We start from the raw sequence: 19783 nt of genomic DNA, 5'->3' as shown, positions 1-19783 counted from the left end.
CCACAAATGCTTAAATGAGGGGGAGTTAGTTTACACTATACTCTTTTTCCTTTGATCAAGTTTTCAGCAAGATTTTTAATAAGGCAGTTATTATGGACATCCAAGGGGGAGTGTTATAAATATTAATAATTATGTGGATGTCCAAATCTTTTATTTATTACCATTAATTGTAATCAACATTCCTCTTTTTAATAGTTTCCCTTTTTCTTAGTTTCTTAATATCTCACTCTTGTATTTGTATAAATAGGGGTTCACCCCATTGGAATAAACAACTCAGAAATTCTCATTCACTCTCTCTTTCTCTCTTCATCTTCTTCTTCTTTCTTCTCATCTATTATATATTATGCTATATTATTTTATAACATGATAGTATATATATCAAAAGACAAGAGAATAATATCAATATTGATAATATAAATACAAAATTATGCAGCTTCTTACCCGTAAATTGCAAAGAACATAAAGACTTTATTCCATGTTAAATATTGAAATTGTATTTTATATGTATATGGTGAAACATGTTTTTTATGTCTTTTTGTTTTTGATAAGTGATATATTTTCTATTTATAACTGCATATCATAATTATTTAAGACTATTTACTCTTTTTAATAAATTTTTGATTAACTTTTATTGTTGAAAATAAGTTTCAAAAAATAAAACTTATAAAATAGCAGATTATAAAATTAATTTGTCACATAATTTTGCATTAACAATATAAACACAAACTTTGTTTGAAAAATAAGATGATATAATATAAGAATTTATCATAATCGGTTGATTATTTTGTTCTTATTCTTTTTTTTTCTTTAGAACTTTGTAATTTGTTTCTGGGAAATTTGGTTATAGATTTCAGAGCCATTGTGAAGGGTTACGAGGTGTGGATCGGTTCTTAAATTTCTCTAAATAGCTTGTGTTTTCCCACTTGTGTCTAAATATACTACCAATTTTTATTTGCACTGAAATTTTTCTGTATAATCTCAAATTTATCAACGTAATTCCTATTCCGTTTAGCTAATTATTTTGTTTCTATTTATTACGTATTTTGCCTTTTTAGATTGATTGTTTAGGAGAGTAAAAATAAAAACTTTTTGTGTGTTGGTTTTAGGATTTTTTTCGTTGCCCTTGGAATATAGATCACAAGAAGGATTAGTTGTTCTGGTTTTGTTTTTTTGAGTTCTTATCTGATTTGGAGTTTTGAGCGATATGAATAATAAGGATTCGTTCCACTTGTTTGCCATGGCCATTCGCATTCTGTGGTCGATTTGTTTTATAGTCCCATCACGCCCAATGTGTTCTTCCTCATTGGTACCAGGAAATGTGCGTTTGATTTATAAACTTAATGTTGTTTCGAATGAATTAGTTTATTAGAGTGAATAATTATTTGATGTATAGGATGATATTGAATTGTTTAATCAAACTTTAAATTTTCTTACTTTATTAGTGCATGACAATACAGTATAGAAAATGTATAATGAATTAATTGTAGTAATGCTTATTGGTGTTTTAGTTAAGATTGAATTCATCTAATGAAAAATCTTTATGCGTGGTCGTGCAATTTAGGCATTAACTATCATTCTCCACCATTTTCACACGATTATTTTGAAATGGTCAGTTAGAATCTCACTCTCACTCTTAAGTGATTGATATATCCCTTTCACCACACCCGAGCTACAAAATTTCAATTAGAGAAATTCAAAGGGGTTAACTATGAGAGCACATCATTTTTTTAATTGGATTATTATGAAATTATTATGACATTTTTTTACTTGTAGTTTGCAATGATAACTATATATGATTATCGAGCTCGAGTGAGTGAATGGGTTATCTTCATCACTTCTTATATCATTTGGTGAAGTCTTATATTATTTACATTAATTGAATATACATATTAATAATCTCAAACAAAAAAAAATAATATTTTTTCTTTAATTATTTATTGTATTATTTTTAAATAAAGCAAAACACATCTAGCATAAAACTTAGTATATATACGTGCCTCGCACGTAGCATTCTACTAGTATATATAAATAATTGAATAATTATTTAATTTAATTATTATGTGTTTTTTAAAAAATAATTAATATAAGATAAATATTTTATAGAAAATTTATTAAAATAATAGTAAAATATTAATTTATAAATTTATGCTTCAATTAAATATTAAAAATTGAGAGAATTAAGGAAAAAAGAAAAAAGAAAAATAGCTTTGGAGAGATTTTAGACCGCCACGTCACCGCCTCATACTTCTCTTTTATATAGATATACTATGCAATATAGCCGCTCTTCGCGCGGCTAATTTAATTTTTTTTATTATTATAATAAATAGTTACTTAAAAATATAATTCTAATATATTTTAAAATTATAAATATATTATCTTATTTCATATTATTATAAATAATTTATTTATTAAAAACTAAATGTACAATTTTATTAATTATCATTTAAATTTATTTATTAAGAAGTTTAAAATTTATTATATGTAGTATTTTAAATTGCTTTGTTAAAAGAAATTATTTTTATAAAAATAAATAAATAAGATGGTATAGAAAAAAATTACGGTGTTTCTCATAATGCATTATTTTCATATCTCGATCATTCAAAACTATTGTTATTAATGTATCTCACTTTTATGTCTCATTGTATCTTACTTATTTTTATCACCGTATCTCACCCGTTGTCATCATTGTATCGCATCTTTTGTCATTACTGTAGTTTACTTGTAGTCGTCACTATTGTATTTCCTAAATCTATATCTTAATCTTAGATTTCATCTCGAATTTTAAATATTTTTTAACATTTTTAAGACATTAGAGAAAATTCATTAGTTTGTTCTTTTATAATTAACTAATATGTTTTTAAAAAGTGATTATTATTTTTTAAATATCTTAATTAAAAAAAAGAAAAAATACAAAAAGTGTGATATTTTAGTTATGAGAAAAGAAAAATAGTTTTAAAGAAATTTTAGAGTATTATGTCACCGCTTTATGTCTCTAATATATATATATAGATATATAGATATAAATTGATATATTGATTGATATTTTATGTATGTATATAAACAAAATTTACGATTAATTATATTGATTTAAGTTTTAATATTTTTTTTAAAATTTATTTTTTATTTTTTTAACTTTTTTAAAAATATTTCATATTTTTTATAGAAAATTAAAATAATAGTAAAATATCAATTTGTAGATTTATTGTAAAGTCCGCTTAGTTAATTTGGAAATTAGCAGTTAATTATGATTAATTATGAAATTATTTATAGCCATTTAAATAATTTATTATACTATTATTTGTGGAATTCAGAAATGCATGTTTATGTTATTCAGTAGTTTTCATATCTTGCATTTCCGGTGCCCGGTATTTTGGAACTCGGTGTTTGGCTCAGTAGAAATCACAACTTAGCATGTTAGTAGTTTGGGACGGTTTATTAGACATTGGGAATGTCGGGAATGGCCGGAAATTTAGAATTTCCCAAAAATACCCCTTTAGTTTGATTTATGTGGTTTTAAGGTGGAAGGGCAAAATGGTCTTTTTGCCCCATTAGTGTTTTGTCTTTTAGTGACTTGACTATTTGAAAATAATTGTTTATTTTATTTAATTATTGGCTGAAATGAAATATTATAAGTGGCTTTGATTTCATTTATTCATTTTACACAAATTACACTTAGAAAAAAATTACAAATTTTCAAACTCTCTCTCTCTTTTCCTCTCTCTCTCTCTCGGCTGTGCATGTGGGTGCAAAGAGCTGGATTTTTGCTCTAATTTTCAAGTGAATTCTCATCCAAATCTAAGCATTCTTCAAGCTAGGTTAGCTTCTCTTGTTTCTTCTTGAAATTTGTTGAATTTTGATGAAATTGATGTAATGCATGCATGATAAATTGAGGTTGTTGCTGCTGTGTTTTGTTGTTGATTTCTGAGGTTTAAAGCATGATTAATTGAAGTTAAATGAGCTGTTTATAAAGCATGATTCTTAGGTTGAGCAAGTTATAGTTTTTATATGCAAAAATGTAATTTTTGAAAGAAATTGTTTAATCTATTGCTGGGTGTTGCTGGATGTTTTTAATTGTTTTCAGAGGCTTAGATATGCTTGTTTAAGTAGATTCAAGCTAGTTTGATTGCATGTTAGGTGGTTTTGCTCAAGTTTGAGTTTAGAACTCAAAGCTTGAGCTCCAATGGCATTTTTTGTATCTGTGGTTTCTGGGTTGTTTTAATGCCTTGGAAATGTTATTTGGGATGTATGGAGTAGGTCTGGAAGGTTTGAATCAATTTGGGGTTGAATTGGTTGAGATATGAATTTTTGAAATTCTGTCTGCGAGGAACCGGAATTCCGGTTGTGCATCCAAAATTTCGGATGGGCTTCGAAAATTCCCAGAACCGAAATTCCGGTTGGACAACCGGTCTGCCAAGGACTTTTCAGTGTTAGACAGTGGGATGCTTTTGTATAAAGCCAGGGTTTGTGTTCCGAATAGTGTGGAACTTAGGATTGAGATCTTTGAGGAGGCTCATTCTACCCCGTATTCTCTGCATCCCGGCACAACTAAGATGTACCAAGATTTGAAACCGTACTTCTGGTGGAGCGGTATGAAGAAGAATTTGGTAGAATTCGTATCGAGATGCCTCACTTGTCAGCAGATTAAGGCTGAACATCAGAGACCAGCAGGGTTGTTGCAGCCTTTAACCCTACCAGAATGGAAATGGGAAGATATTACGATGGATTTTGTGGTCGGGTTACCTAGGACCACGGGTTTATTTGATTCCATCTGGGTAGTGGTGGATCGATTTACGAAATCTGCTCATTTTCTGCCGGTTAGAACAACATTTACAGTGGATCAGTTGGCAGAGTTGTATGTCAGAGAGATAGTGAGACTTCGCGGGGTACCGAAGTCGATAGTTTCGGACAGGGATCCGAAGTTCACCTCCAAATTTTGGCAAAGTTTGCAACGGCAATGGGTACAAAGCTGAAATTTAGTACAGCATTCTATCCTCAGACAGATGGTCAGTCCGAAAGGACAATTCAGATATTGGAGGACATGTTGCGAGCCTGTGTTATGGATTTTGAAGGCTCATGGAATAAATATCTACCGTTAATAGAATTTTCTTACAACAACAGTTACCAGAGTACGATAGGGATGGCTCCCTATGAACTGTTATACGGTAGGAAATGTAGATCTCCCATCCATTGGGATGAGACAGGGGAGAGAAAATACTTAGGTCCAGAGTCAGTGCAGCAGACCAATGAGGCGATAGAGAAAATAAAAGCTAGAATGCTTGCCTCACAGAGCAGACAGAAGAGTTACGCAGATCCGAAACGCAGAGATGTTGAGTTCCAAGTAGGGGACCATGTGTTTTTACGGGTATCTCCGATGAAGGGGATTAAACGTTTCGGGAAAAGAGGCAAGTTATGCCCTAGATTTGCAGGACCTTTTGAGATTCTCGAGAAGATAGGTCAAGTGGCATACCGTTTAGCATTGCCTCCAGCCTTATCAGCAGTTCATAACGTATTCCATGTCTCGATGTTGAGAAAATACGTTTCAGATCCCTCTCATATACTCAGTTATGAGAGTCTTGAGCTACAGCCAGATATGACTTATGAGGAACAGCCAGTGCAGATCCTGGATAGAAAGGATAAAGTCCTTCGGAATAAGACCATAACATTGGTCAAAGTTCTCTGGAGAAACAGCAAGGTGGAGGAAGCCACCTGGGAGCTAGAGTCAGATATGAGAGCTCAATATCCAGAGTTATTCAGGTTAGATTTCGAGGACGAAATCCTTTTAAGGGGGGGATAGTTGTAAAGCCCGCTTAGTTAATTTAGAAATTAGCAGTTAATTATGATTAATTATGAAATTATTTGTAGCCATTTAAATAATTTATTATACTGTTATTTGTGGAATTCAGAAATGCATGTTTATGTTATTCAGTAGTTTTTATATCTTGCATTTCCGGTGCCCGGTATTTTGGAACTCGGTGTTTGGCTCAGTAGAAATCACAACTTAGCATGTTATTAGTTTGGGACGGTTTATTAGACATTGAGAATGTCAGGAATGGCCGGGAATTTAGAATTTCCCAAAAAATACCCCTTTAGTTTGATTTATGTGGTTTTAAGGTGGAGTGGCAAAATGGTCTTTTTGCCCCATTAGTGTTTTGTCTTTTAGTGACTTGACTATTTGAAAATAATTGTTTATTTTATTTAATTATTGGCTGAAATGAAATATTATAAGTGGCTTTGATTTCATTTATTCATTTTACACAAATTACACTTAGAAAAAAATTACAAATTTTCAAACTCTCTCTCTCTTTTCCTCTCTCTCTCTCGGCTGTGCATGTGGGTGCAAAGAGCTGGATTTTTGCTCTGATTTTCAAGTGAATTCTCATCCAAATCTAAGCATTCTTCAAGCTAGGTTAGCTTCTCTTGTTTTCTTCTTGAAATTTGTTGAATTTTGATGAAATTGATGTAATGCATGCATGATAAATTGAGGTTGTTCTTCTTGTGTTTTGTTGTTGATTTCTGAGGTTTAAAGCATGTTTAATTGAAGTTAAATGAGCTGTTTATAAAGCATGATTCTTAGGTTGAGCAAGTTATAGTTTTTATATGCAAAAATATAATTTTTGAAAGAAATTGTTTAATCTGTTGCTGGGTGTTGCTGGATGTTTTTAATTGTTTTCAGAGGCTTAGATATGCTTGTTTAAGTAGATTCAAGCTAGTTTGATTGCATGTTAGGTGGTTTTGCTCAAGTTTGAGTTTAGAACTCAAAGCTTGAGCTCCAATGGCATTTTTTGTATCTGTGGTTTCTGGGTTGTTTTAATGCCTTGGAAATGTTATTTGGGATGTATGGAGTAGGTCTGGAAGGTTTGAATCAATTTGGGGTTGAATTGGTTGAGATATGAATTTTTGAAATTCTGTCTGCGAGGAACCGGAATTCCGGTTGTGCATCCGGAATTCCAGATGGGCTTCGAAAATTCCCAGAACCAAAATTCCGGTTGGGCAACCGGTCTGCCGGTTGGGGAAATTTCAGAAACCCTAGATTTTCTCGATTTTATGTTTTAAGGGGTATTGCCATGCTTTTTATCGATAGGGAAACTTTTAGTTCCTAGTTTAAGTCCCCGGGAAGTGATTTAGCGTGTCACTTATAGTGTTGTGATTTTTATGGTTTAGGAGCCTGTAATCCGCCGCTCAGCTAAAGTTCCAGTCAGGTTGACCGGCACACCTGAATTCGGAATCCAGGTAAGATTAGTATAACAGTATGCATATGTAGAATACATGTTTAGCGTGCATGTAGGAAGCCTGTTAGATTACATTAGTTATGTATGTTGGCTTCGAACCATCCAACCCTGTCACGTCGGTACAGGCTGGAGTATGACCAGCAGTCGGAGTATGACCGGTTCGACCGATCAGGCTGACACTTGGTTGGTTGTTCCGTACTATTGATGTATCCCGTCGGTACAGGCCGGAGTATGACCAGCAGCCGGAGTATGACCGGTTCGACCGATCAGGAGGATATAGTAACACGTCGGTACAGGCTGGAGTATGACCAAGAATGGAGTATGACCGGCTCGACCGATCAGTTGTTACGTGTCAATAGTACCGTCCCTATGAACGTTCGTAACTCGGTACCATGTTGGACATGGCGAAGTGGGCTCGGGCACCGTGTTGGACACAGCAGTAGCGGGACTCAGTATCGTGTTGGACACGGCAGTTAGGGTTATGATCTAGGATATGGGCGTCTGATCATGACCGGGATTATGTATGAATATTATTATGCTTTTCTTACTGAGTCTGTCGACTCACAGTTCTACGTTTATGTGTAGGTAAAGGCAAGGCTAAAGCTGATGGACCGTGAGCGAGCTTGTGAAGATTGTACATGTCGGGGCGGTTAGGCCTGGAGCGTACGATCATCGGGACAGCGAGGCTGATTTTTGTAACTGGTCGTTAGACGACATTTATTTTGTGTATCAGTTAATCAGTTAAATCTTTTTGTAAATGATTTTATAATCGGGATCCCGAGTCTTTTGTAATATTATTTTATAAGTTTAATTAAAAAGCAAAATTTTTAATTAATCACGTTTTCCATAAACCTCTTTGATTAGCAACGAGCTGCACAGTATGTTTAAAAAATCACGTAATACGCCTATGTTAGTTAGGGTGTTACATTTATGCTTTTTTATAAAAAAAATTATTTAATAATAGTAAAATATCAATTTGTAATTTATTTTTTATTTTCTAACTTTTTCTAAAATATTTTATATTCTTATAGAAAACTAAAATAATAGTAAAATATCAATTTGTAGATTTATGCTTTTTTATAGAAAAAATATTAAAATAATAGTAAAATATTAATTTGTATATTTATGTTTTAATAAAATATTAAAATTGAGAGAATTAAGTATGAGAATATTTTTTATTTAAGATAATATATTTCTATTTAAAGAAATAAATTTCTATTTAAGGAAATAAATAAATAATTGATTTTCTGATAAATGAATATTTTATATTCATTGAATTTGGACAGAATCAATTATGTAATATTCTATATATAGTCAGATTTCTATATTCATTACCTGATTTGATTTCCTAAATTAATTGTCAAAATATTCTGACAATTAATGTGGCGCAGATACTGATGGAGTATCTCACCTATAAATATAGGGTCTCGGTCCCCGAGCTTCTCACTCATTCTGTTCATAACAGCAAATTCCATCTAAAGAGAGTTGAGAGAGCGAGGAAGCCCGATTACCCACATCAATCGGTTTCTTTTGCAGATCAAGCTTATGTGGGATTAAAGCTCAAAGATTCAATGGCTGGAGGTATTTCGATCCTTAAATTATAAGTGCATATATGATTTATTAATTCCGCACTTCATTCATAATCATGTATGTTTCAGTTTATACATATAAATTCTCTAACATTAAGGAGACAGAGAAAAATAATTTTAGAGTGATTTTAGAATATCATATTACCGCCTCATAAATAATAAAAGTATTCATTATAATAATTATTGGAATTAGGATAAAGCAGATATTTTAGGATTTAATTAAATTAAATTATATATATATTTTAAGATATTGTCTTAGATTTTAATTTTTAAAAGATAAAACGGCAAACCTAAATTAGGTAGGATTAAGATTAGAAATTCTATATTTTAATCCAATTAGAATTAAAATAATTATAGATATATCAATCTAAAAAAGAACGTGATATAATAATAATAATAATAATAATAATAATAATAATAATAATAATAATAATAATAATAATAATAATAATTTAATTTTATTGATTCAAAATATTTATAATTTATGTATGAGAAAGAATTAAAATCATAAAAAAACAAAAATAGATAAAAACACAAAAAAAAATACTAAAAATAGATAAAAACCTTCACTTGAATATCACTCCAATTAGCCTCTAATAATTTTTGAATAGACATGTCTTCTTCAAGAGTTGTCTTATTAACATTATAACTCTCGCTAACTTTCATACTCTTCGAGTTGGTGAATTTTTTTAGATTAATGATGCTACATAATCTATTTGAAGATTAATATAGAATTTGGTTGCACTTGTAGAAGAGAAGTTAATTTCATCTATTTAGAAAAAAATATAAATTAATATACACAAACATATATTATTGTATTCAAATATTAAATGGTGGAATCTAAATAAATAATTACCTCAAAATTTTTTAACGGTAGTAGAAGTTACTATTTTAATAAATGGACCACCATCTTTCTTATATAAATTTGGATTGAACATCTCATCCAATTTTTCCCATAAAGCTTTAATGTGATCGAACTATAAATAAAAATTAATAATAAGTAAAAATAAAAATAAATAAAGTAAATTGTATATAAAAAATTACAAAACTTACTAATCTATTATAACTTTGATGTCTTCTTTTTTTAATAACGACTTCCAACAAAGAACCTTCACTCAATAGTTTCTTAAGCTTAGAAACCAAATTTTTTCGTATTGTTTCATGCATTAGATTTTCTTGTAGGATAAATGGTAGACACATTGAGTATTTAATAATTGATAAATAATTAAAAATTAAAAATCAAACGTGATGATATTTAGAGTTGTGATGGTACTTTTAAATATTAGTTAAAAAAAATATAAAAAAAACAAAAAGAATGAAAGGTGATGATACTTGTAAATATCATTTTTTTCTTAAAAAAAATTAATAAATAAAAAAACAACAGGCACTACGTGATGATATTTTTAAACATCCATTTTTTTTACAAAAATCAACACGTCTCAATATCATTTATAATTAATATTAAAAAAAATTAGAGAAAGAAGAATAAATACTTCATAAAAAAAGTAAAAAAAATAGAGAAAAAAGAATGAGTACTTTAAAGTATTTTTAAACCCCCACATCACCGTCTCATAATTCTCCTTTATATATATATACATTTATTAGTGGTTAAAAATATACTTTTATTTATTTTAAATGATAAAATAAATTGAGTTTTAATTGATATTTTCATGAAATTATTGTAATATATTTTATAAATGAAAATATTTGATTTTGATTCAATTTATATCTTTCTTGTAGGAATTAAAGTGTATTTTTGTTGAAATAAAGAAGAAGGAGCAAAGTTGAAAAGAAATGAAGAAAAAAATGATATTTTTGTTGAAGTCCAAAGCAACCCAACCCAAAAAGGTCAAGCCTAGCCCATGAAGCTCATCATCAATTTTGTCTCTTCCAAAGCATGTGATGCAATGATGATAAGTCTAGGTCATCATCAACCATATTTTCCTCTTCCACACTCAACCTTCATCCAAAGAGTAGAAGACAAAATCACAATGATAACAAAAATAATATTAATTTTATTTTTGATTTGAAATGTCACATTTAATCTTAATATTTATTTTATAATCCCAAATTTTCATTTATTTATTTTTAGTCCTTTTATGGCTCTATAAATAGGAGCTCATTTTAGTAAATTTGGAGTGTGTAATTTTTAGTGTAGAAAAACTATAGCAAAATTCTCTCATATTTTCTCTTTAGAAATTTTATGAGAATGATTAGCATAATAGCCTAATCTTCCTTGGAAGGTTAGGGATGATTCCATATGCAAAGTGAGGTTATTTTGTATCTTTGATTCACATGTAATATTTATTTGAGTAATGTAAGTTTTTATTTCACTTTTATTTTCTTGTTCTTCATCCATCTATACTACTATATATGCTATTATATACTAAATATATATATAGACCTAGTCATGCTCTCTCTATATATTTTTATTTAGTGATTGTAGTAATAGTAGTATTTATCTTGTTCTATCTTTTATGTTCATTTTCATTTACTTTTTATTAAACATATAGGTTTAGTCATGTTCTTCCTATGTGCTTAAAAATTAAGAAAAGTAATATTAATGTTCATTTCCTTCACTATCACCACCATCTCTATTTCTATTTTCTTTGTCATTATTTTTACTAAAGATTATAGGATTAGTCATGCTCTTTCTATGTGTTTCCATTTAGTAAAAATAATATTTATGTTTAGTTTTAGGTTTAATCTTTTATTGCATTATTGCTTGATGTATAATGTCATTTCTAGGTTCTATATAAGATTAAATCATTTCTTTTATTTTCAAGAACTTGTATACTCAAAATATAATGAACTTTAATGTTGTATGAATTGTGTCAACTTTGTGAATCAAAGGTACAAAATAGCTAAACAAGCATATGGATGATTCTTGAAGCCTTTCTCTCTTTTACTATTGATTATACATTTATTTGCTTTCTTTTAATATTTATTATCAAATTAAAAATCACAAAATCATTGGTTACTATTATCACTTATTATTAACTTTTTATTTTTATTTTTCTACTAACGCTTTTGTCCATAATCACCTCCCTGTGGAATCGACCGCCCGATCTATACTACAACCACCGCTAGTGGAAGTCACATTTTGGGAAAGACATTTATGAAACATGACAATGCTCACATTTCATATTTACAGCACATGGGATAGATAAATAGCTTCTATAACTGTTATTGTCTTTATCTAAAATAGTTATGCTGACTAAGTTTCTATGCCTCGCAACATATACTGGTAATCGCTTTTCGCGTCTATCTTCAAGGCAGTTTCTTTGCCGAGGTATTACATCTAAGATACTCCTTGTATTCTTCTGTAATGTTAGAACTTACTATGTGTATCTACGCGAGATGCTACAATTAATGTACTCATTTATCTTATTATTTTATTTTATATATTCTTTAATATATTATCCATTAAATACTTACTTTTAGGGCATAAATCCCAACGCATGTCCGCTATGAACATGGGGCACATGTTCTTATTTTCGACATAAACAAGAACATAACTTTATGTATTACGAGGCAAAACATTAATAATTGTGTATTACGAGATAATGCATCACTAAATGTGTATTATGAGGTGGTTCATCATTGGTTGTGTATTACGAGGTGATTCATCACTGCTTTGTATTACGAGGTGATTTATCACTGCTGTGTAATATGAGGTGATTCATCATTAACTATTTATTACGAAGTGATTCATCACTGTTGTATAATACGAGGAGATGCATCACTAAGTATGTATTACGAGAGATTTTGAATTTTTTTTACCAAAATAACATCCCAAAAATGCTGAAATACCTCACTTCACAAACTTGTGATCCTTATATTTAGATGAGGTCACCTCATAGGTTGAGTTCTGAGTTTTTTCAACCTGTCCCACAATGTATTTATTGCAAGAATTTATTATCTATGCCACGTGGCATTTAATTTGACATTTCATTAAACAATCCAAAAAATAGGTATAACACCAACCAACCACTACCAGATCTATTATGAAAGATTGAATCCAGTCGAAGAAAAAGTGTAGCCTCCGGCAGAGCAAAGCACCGACATAACCGACACCTACACCCAAAGAAGAAACTGCCATAGAAAAGAAAATAAGAATCTATTAAGAGGAAGAAGCAAGGTGCATAAGTCAGATATGGTGGGAAAATAAATTAGGCCCTGACTAGGGCCACGCCCAAGGCCATGGATGACTAATGAGCCCTGGTTGGAATGAAGAGAATGAGCAACAACGACAATAAGGATTACGGTAACCCTAACAGAGCATAAAGCGGTAGCAATGACCTAAATTACATCGATTGGTATAATTGAGTAATGATAATCTAATATATAGCATCTCCACCCATATTACCTAAAGACACTTCTTAATTAAAATAGATAATAAGTCTTCTTGTAAAATTGTTATAATAATCAATTTTTTTTCGAAAGAGTATAATAATTAATTTTAAAAAGCATAATTGAAGTAAGATTATAAAAATAACTCTCTATTATAATAATGGAAAATTGTATGGTCCACTACTCTAAAATGTATATACAAATGCATTTTTAATTTATTTTGACAATTAGAAAAATATTTTAATCTAAATTTTTTACGCTATAGTAATTTAAAATATCTTACAAAATTTTAAAAAATTAAAATATTATTTTAAATTTCTTAAAATTTTATAAGATATCTTAAATAACTGTAATATTTGCACCACCATTTAAAAAAAAAAAGGATATTGGCGGCTAAACCACCCGAACTTTACAGTTTGTAACACTTAACCACAAAAACTAAATTTTTGGCGGCTAACCTTCCTAAACTCTGGTTCCGTTTTGCTCTGTATACCTCCGTCCAAAAATCTCAGTTAAGTGCCACGTTTGACTGTCCACGTGTACACACTTGTACACGTGGCGAGTTTTTAGTGGTCCACATAATATTAGTTTTAAAAAATAATTATAAATATTTAAAAAAATTAAAAAAATTAGAATTTTTTAATTTTTTTATTTACTTTTTTTAATTTAAAAAAATTAAAAAATTAATTTTTTTTTACTTTTTTTTTCTTTCTTTTTCTTCTTCTTCTTCTTCTTCTTCTTCTTCTTCTTTCTTATTTCTTCTTTCTTCTTCTTTTTTCTGCAGAAACCCTCCCAATCCCGCATCCCAGCAAGAGATCCCAGCACCCGTTTGGACCCAAACAGGGCTTGGCCGAGGGAGGCTCCGTGGGGAATGGAGATCCGTCCGTGGCTAAGGGAGCGACGCCATCATCGGACTTGACAGAGGTCCGTCCACGGCTGAGAACGAGGGAGCAATAACCCTCCTGGAAACATCGAGAACGGGCAAGGATAGAGAACCGGAGACGAGGATTGGCCCGAGAAGACAACTGGAGCGGCGACGGCTTAGGGTTCCGTATTGTGCAGACGTGCACAGAGGCGGCTTAGGGTTTTCTTTCTCTTGGTCTTTGGTCACATTTTACCTCCGGAGCAAAGCAGTGTTTGCCTGATTCGTCCACCGGAGCTTGAGAATGGTTGCGTCTGGGAGAGAGAGTCAATCGGACTGGATTAGGGTTGGCTGTTAGTGTTAGGAAAGAGGATGGGAGGGTTTCTGTAGAAAAAAGAAGAAAGAAGAAGAAAAAGTAAATAAAAAAAGAAGAAAATTAATTTTTTTTTTAAATTAAAAAATGTAAATAAAAAAAATCTGATTTTTTAATTTTTTTTAAATATTTATAATTATTTTTTAAAACTAATATTACGTGGACCACTAAAAATTTGTCATGTGTACAAGTGTGTACACGTGGACACTCCACCGTGGTACTTAACTGTGATTTTTGAACGTAGGTATGCAGAGCAAAACGGAACCAGGGTTTAGGTAGTTTAGCCGCCAAAAATTCAATTTTTGTGGTTAAGTGTTACAAACCGTAAAATTCAGGTGGTTTAGCCGCCAATATTCCTAAAAAAAATAAGTTACATTTTTTTGTGAATACCAAAACAATTCTCTTTTTTTTGGAGTAGAAGCACTGGGTAACTTTTTAACTATTTTATAAAATTTAGCTGAAAAAAAAATAAAGTATATGAGAGTTGACAGACATGACAATAAATTTGGTGAATAATAAATAAAAAGATGAGTACTATTGAAAGTAGAAGAAAGACCTTTTCAAAGTTGATAAGTAGAGAAGAGAAGAGTAGTCACTCACCGCATTAAGTATTGTGGTGCTTAGACTTTAATTAACGAATTGGGAGTGGTGTCCGTACGTACATATCCGCGTACCTTCGTACTCTTTTTAATTTAATATTATTATATTTCCTCTTTTTCCAAAAATAAAATATAATAAGAAAGAACGAGTCTTATAACCGAGTGTAACGAGATCAAATCACACATGAACTGTATAGCTCAAAATTGTATCTTAAAAAACATAAGAACGAGTCTTTTATTAAGATATGTAAAATTTAAAATTTAATACCTTTAAAATAAAGTTTAAATATAGTTTATTTTATACGTATATAAAATAAAAAAAATTATAAATGTAACTAATTTTTTAAACTCTATTTTTATCCTCTTATTTTTTTTTAAAAAAATTTCACAATTTTTTAAATGACTACAACATAAACAACTCTAAGTAAAAAAATATGAATTACAAAACTCACTCAAATACATAAACAAATAATACATCACTAGACTCATTTTAGGAAGGAAAAATACTAAAAAATACTAGTAGTACATAATACCCTCTTATATATTAATATCACAATAACTTTAATTATGTATCCAGTTCGATATAATTTAATGTAGGCTAATTGGCAATTTTTCCCCCGAATTCGACATGTACTAAATCATGCTCCCAAAATTTTTTTGATCGTTAAAAATTTCCCATTTAAGGACTTTTATCTAATTTTAGTAGAAAAATTCTAAAGGGGCATGATTTAATACATATAAAAGTTTGAGGGACATGATTTAGTAGATATCAAAGTCTGGGAGCATGATTTAGTACCTGAAACAGTAAAATTGAATGAAATTAGATAAAAGTCCTTAAATTTACGTATCTTAATAGTTCAGGGGAAATTTTTAATGGTCAAAAGAGTTGAGGAACATGATTTAATACATGTCAAAATTCAGAAAAAGAATTAGTAATTAATCTTTAATGTAATAATTTTAGAAAGTATTAGTAACCATTACTAAGCATGAAATATGATACTAAAGAACGAGTCATACGTAGTCTTATACTCTTTATGTATGTATATAAAGCCACAGAACAGAACACCTTATTTATTATTGGTACACACAATAATTGTTAACAGATCCATTTTCATTATATTATTGATCTTCTTCTTTCTCTTTGTCTTAATCTTAATTCTCACACGTAACTTACTCGTTTGTATTCCTCATCAAACGCGGTTCAAACACCCACATATATATATCCTTCTTCTTCCTCTGTCGGCTAACCATACTCAGCTCAAAAACAAAAAACAAAAACACATTGATTCAAAAACGATGGATTCTCATCACAGAATCTCACCCGAAGTGACGTCGTTTAGAAAGTTCCATTCCTCAGCCTCTGCCCCCCCTCGTTTGATTCCAAAACGTGGTCTCGTTTTTAAACGAGCTCTCAAAGCTCTTTCCACTTGTCTCTGTTTTTAAAAACACCAATTCCAAAACGCCACTTTTTCCAATGTCTTTCCTTCTTAAAAATTTGATTTAATTATATTAATTAATTATTGTTTAATTCAGTTAGCTTCCTTGTTTTTTTTTTAAGAAAAAAAAATCCAGAAACGAATAAAATTAGTAACGTTTTTAAATACGGTGTTCCAAGTATATCTCGGCGGGTGTCTCAGGATGGGATTTTAACGGCGGCTACTCGGAACGGTCTTATTTTATTTTTGTGTATTATTTCTTTTAATAGAAATAGATTGGTTATTTTAATGTTTATTTTATTCTAATTTTGATTTTCTGTATTTGATTATTTATGGGCTTTTCCAGGATTCATCACCAAAATTTTAGTAATAAGAAAATAAAAATTCATTATAATGACTTTTATTTCAAGTTCATGTTCAAGGTTACAAATAATTCATTAGCATTCTTCCAATAATGATAATAATAAAAAAAGCTTAAAGTCAAAAGAGTTAAAAGGACTGAAGTGCCTATTTATTAATGTAATTTATTGCCATATATGATTGGATCTGGTTGACTAATTGACTCCATAGTCCGTACCCTGAAACCTTTCCAAAGTTTACTTTTTTCTAAAATAAGGATAAAGTTATTTAAGGAAAATAAGGTTATAGTTAATTTGAATAAAAAAACCATTAAAAATAATAATTTAACAAAGCTTCCGACGTGGCAGTTCTTTATTGCATCTCTTCCATGCTTGCATCACTGGACAAGTCCAATTAGTTATCGCCACGTGGAAATAATTTTGTTGAAATTTTCTTCATTTGATTGTAACTTTGTAAGTAGAATAGTGGTGAGGGTGTAGGATAACTAAAAAGGGAAAGGAATAGAGAATCATTGATGTCTGGCTTTAAGGAAGGAGGAGGTGTCTGTATGTGTAGTCTTAGAAAAGTCAAGACTACGACTTTGACTAATCAAAGTCAAAGTTTTGGCTGCCATTTCATTCAAGATGTTGCACAACCTTTGTAAAATATTTATCAAGGCAACTTCATCAAAAGAATATTTATCAAGGCAATGTTTGTAGGATGGAAAGAAATTAGGGAGAATGATAATGGAGAATAATATAAGGGAAAGAAAGCAAAGTGATAATCTTTTTAATTTGTTTGGTAAAATGAATAGAGTAGTCTAATGATAGATAATTATTTATTTAATGAAATAACTAGATTATCTTTATTTAAGAATATTTGTTGAGTGTATTTTTTGTAATTTATAATTATTGAATTGGGGCAGTTTCAGTTTTCTCACTCTTTTTTTCTCTCATTCAATTCCTCTCTCAAACAAAGGAATTTGTTATCTCTATTTTTCTCCCATCTCTCTATCCACCTAATTCTCCCTGGATCAAAACTACAAAAATCACTACTAGTTTTGCCTAGGACATTTAAACAATGTGTTGGCAAAAATCCAAGGAGGATTATATGTTTTGTTATGGAAAGTGTCGATGCTGAAAAGTGACCAACATTAACTTGCTAGATTGGCAAGATAAATAATAAATGTAAGTATATAATTTAGAGAGATACAAAATTCATAGTAGTTCACTCTTCATGTCGCGATAGTAATAGAGCTACATCTACTTCGAGTTTTTATTACAAGAAAAATAGCTAAGTGTGGAGGCTCTAATTTCTAGAGAGAGAAACTAGAAAGAGATACTTTGACCTTATGACTACTTTTTTGAATGTAAAAAATAAGCTAGAGGAGCTCTCCTTTTATAGGTGACGAAGGTCCTTGAAAAAAAGAGCCTGGATCGCGACAACGGGACTCGCTCTGGGTAAGTTGTAGCTTGAATTCGTAACTCCCTTGGGGTGAAATTTGAAGTCGATTACTTAAAAATTGCGATTGAAGTGTCATATATGACTTGATAGAGCATTAAAATAGCTTCGAAACGCAAGTTGAATCATGTCAATCAGATCAACATTGAGTGAGTTATGACTATTTTACTGAAGGTTGTTTGGGCCCTATGCCCAAGTTGACATATGACTTCAACTTGGACGCTGAGTGAGTGGAAAATATTATGGGAATGTATTTTTTGATGCCTATGTGATATTTTGACATCACTTAGTCTACTTTTGTATTATGGAGAAATTGGTCAACAATTCTTGATGATGTTGCTGCTCTGCGGAAATGGGAGACTCGAAGCTCTAATTTTTCTAGGTAGTTTACCATGTTAGAAATGAGAAATGCAAAGTTGTGAATTTAACTTCTTTGACTTCGTGGCTCTCAGTCATTGTGAAAAATTATATGAACAGTCACGACAAAATCAAAATCGGATGAGCAGAACTCAGCGCATAAGGACTACATATGTCAACTAGGGCATTGGGTGCTCATTTCAGAGCTCGTGATATGTCGTTTTGATACTTCCAAGGTTCTAGAACTTGAGAACAAGATATTCTACCCCATTTTTGACCATTTCGGGGAGAATTTTAAAAACATAACATGCATTTGAATCACCTAAACTAGCGCAGCAGGTGGATTATCAAGTTGGGCGCTAGGCCCAACACCAAGTCGACCTGGGCATTGGGATCAGTTTCTAGGCCTCCAAGTTTGTAGTACTTTTCGCCCCAAGTTTTCTTGTATCTTTGTTATTTCTGGTGATGGAAAAAATGCGTGGAACATTTTTTCAAGAAATTTATTGGAACTAGCCCAGGTTGACAAACCTAGGCGCTGGGTCCCACTTTTAGCCTCCTGAAAGTTCCATTTGGTCTCCAAAAATAGTTGAATCTTAATCTTTGCTGAAAATGGAGAATATTTTCAGAAGAGTTCTCAGAAAAAATCCTTAAAAATGGCCCAGGTTATCAACCTTGGCGCTGGGCCAGCCCCATGTGTTGACTTAGGCGTTGGACTCCTATTCTAGCACACAAGTTGGGTTGTTTCTTCCCATAAAGCACTAGTTTCACTATTTTTGATGAAGATAAAGAAGATGCAAGAGTTAAATTTTTGATCTGATACTTGGAAGTGGCCCCAGATTGACAAATTGTCAACCTAGGCGTTGGGTGCCCGAGCATCGGGTGCCCAAAAATGATCTTTCTCTGATCTGATTCTGATGCCTCAAATATGTTCGTGGTACATCTCTCAATGCAAAGTTTGACCCATTTTCACTAACACGATTTTGAAAATTGACACCCTAATTAGGACGTCAACTTGGGCAATCAGTGAAACCATAGGTGCCCATGTTGACTTTTGGGGTGCAGGTTCATGTAATTTCAACTCTCAAAGCCTGGATTTGGTTGTTGCATGTATTCATGGTACAAAATATTGAAGACAGTGAGTTGGAAATGAGTTATCGAAGTCCGAAATTCCATTTTGGAGTTTTC

At 31.0% G+C, this 19783-nt stretch overlaps 1 long non-coding RNA gene across 1 annotated transcript; it reads right to left on the bottom strand.

Moving 5' to 3' along the window:
• Positions 1-10958: 10958 nt before the first annotated feature.
• LOC115722100 (uncharacterized) lies at positions 10959-16089 on the bottom strand. The gene is made up of 3 exons (XR_009684561.1): positions 16023-16089; positions 15007-15194; positions 10959-14417 (listed from the first exon to the last, which is right to left on the bottom strand). It is a non-coding gene; the product is annotated as an uncharacterized LOC115722100 (long non-coding RNA).
• Between the last annotated feature and the right edge of the window lie 3694 nt (positions 16090-19783).

The sequence above is a fragment of the Cannabis sativa genome, chromosome 9 (assembly GCF_029168945.1).
Source record: "Cannabis sativa cultivar Pink pepper isolate KNU-18-1 chromosome 9, ASM2916894v1, whole genome shotgun sequence".
In the NCBI taxonomy this organism is placed as follows: Eukaryota; Viridiplantae; Streptophyta; class Magnoliopsida; order Rosales; family Cannabaceae; genus Cannabis; species Cannabis sativa.
Note: the sequence above shows the minus strand (reverse complement) of the source record. Positions and strands in the feature narration are given on the sequence as shown.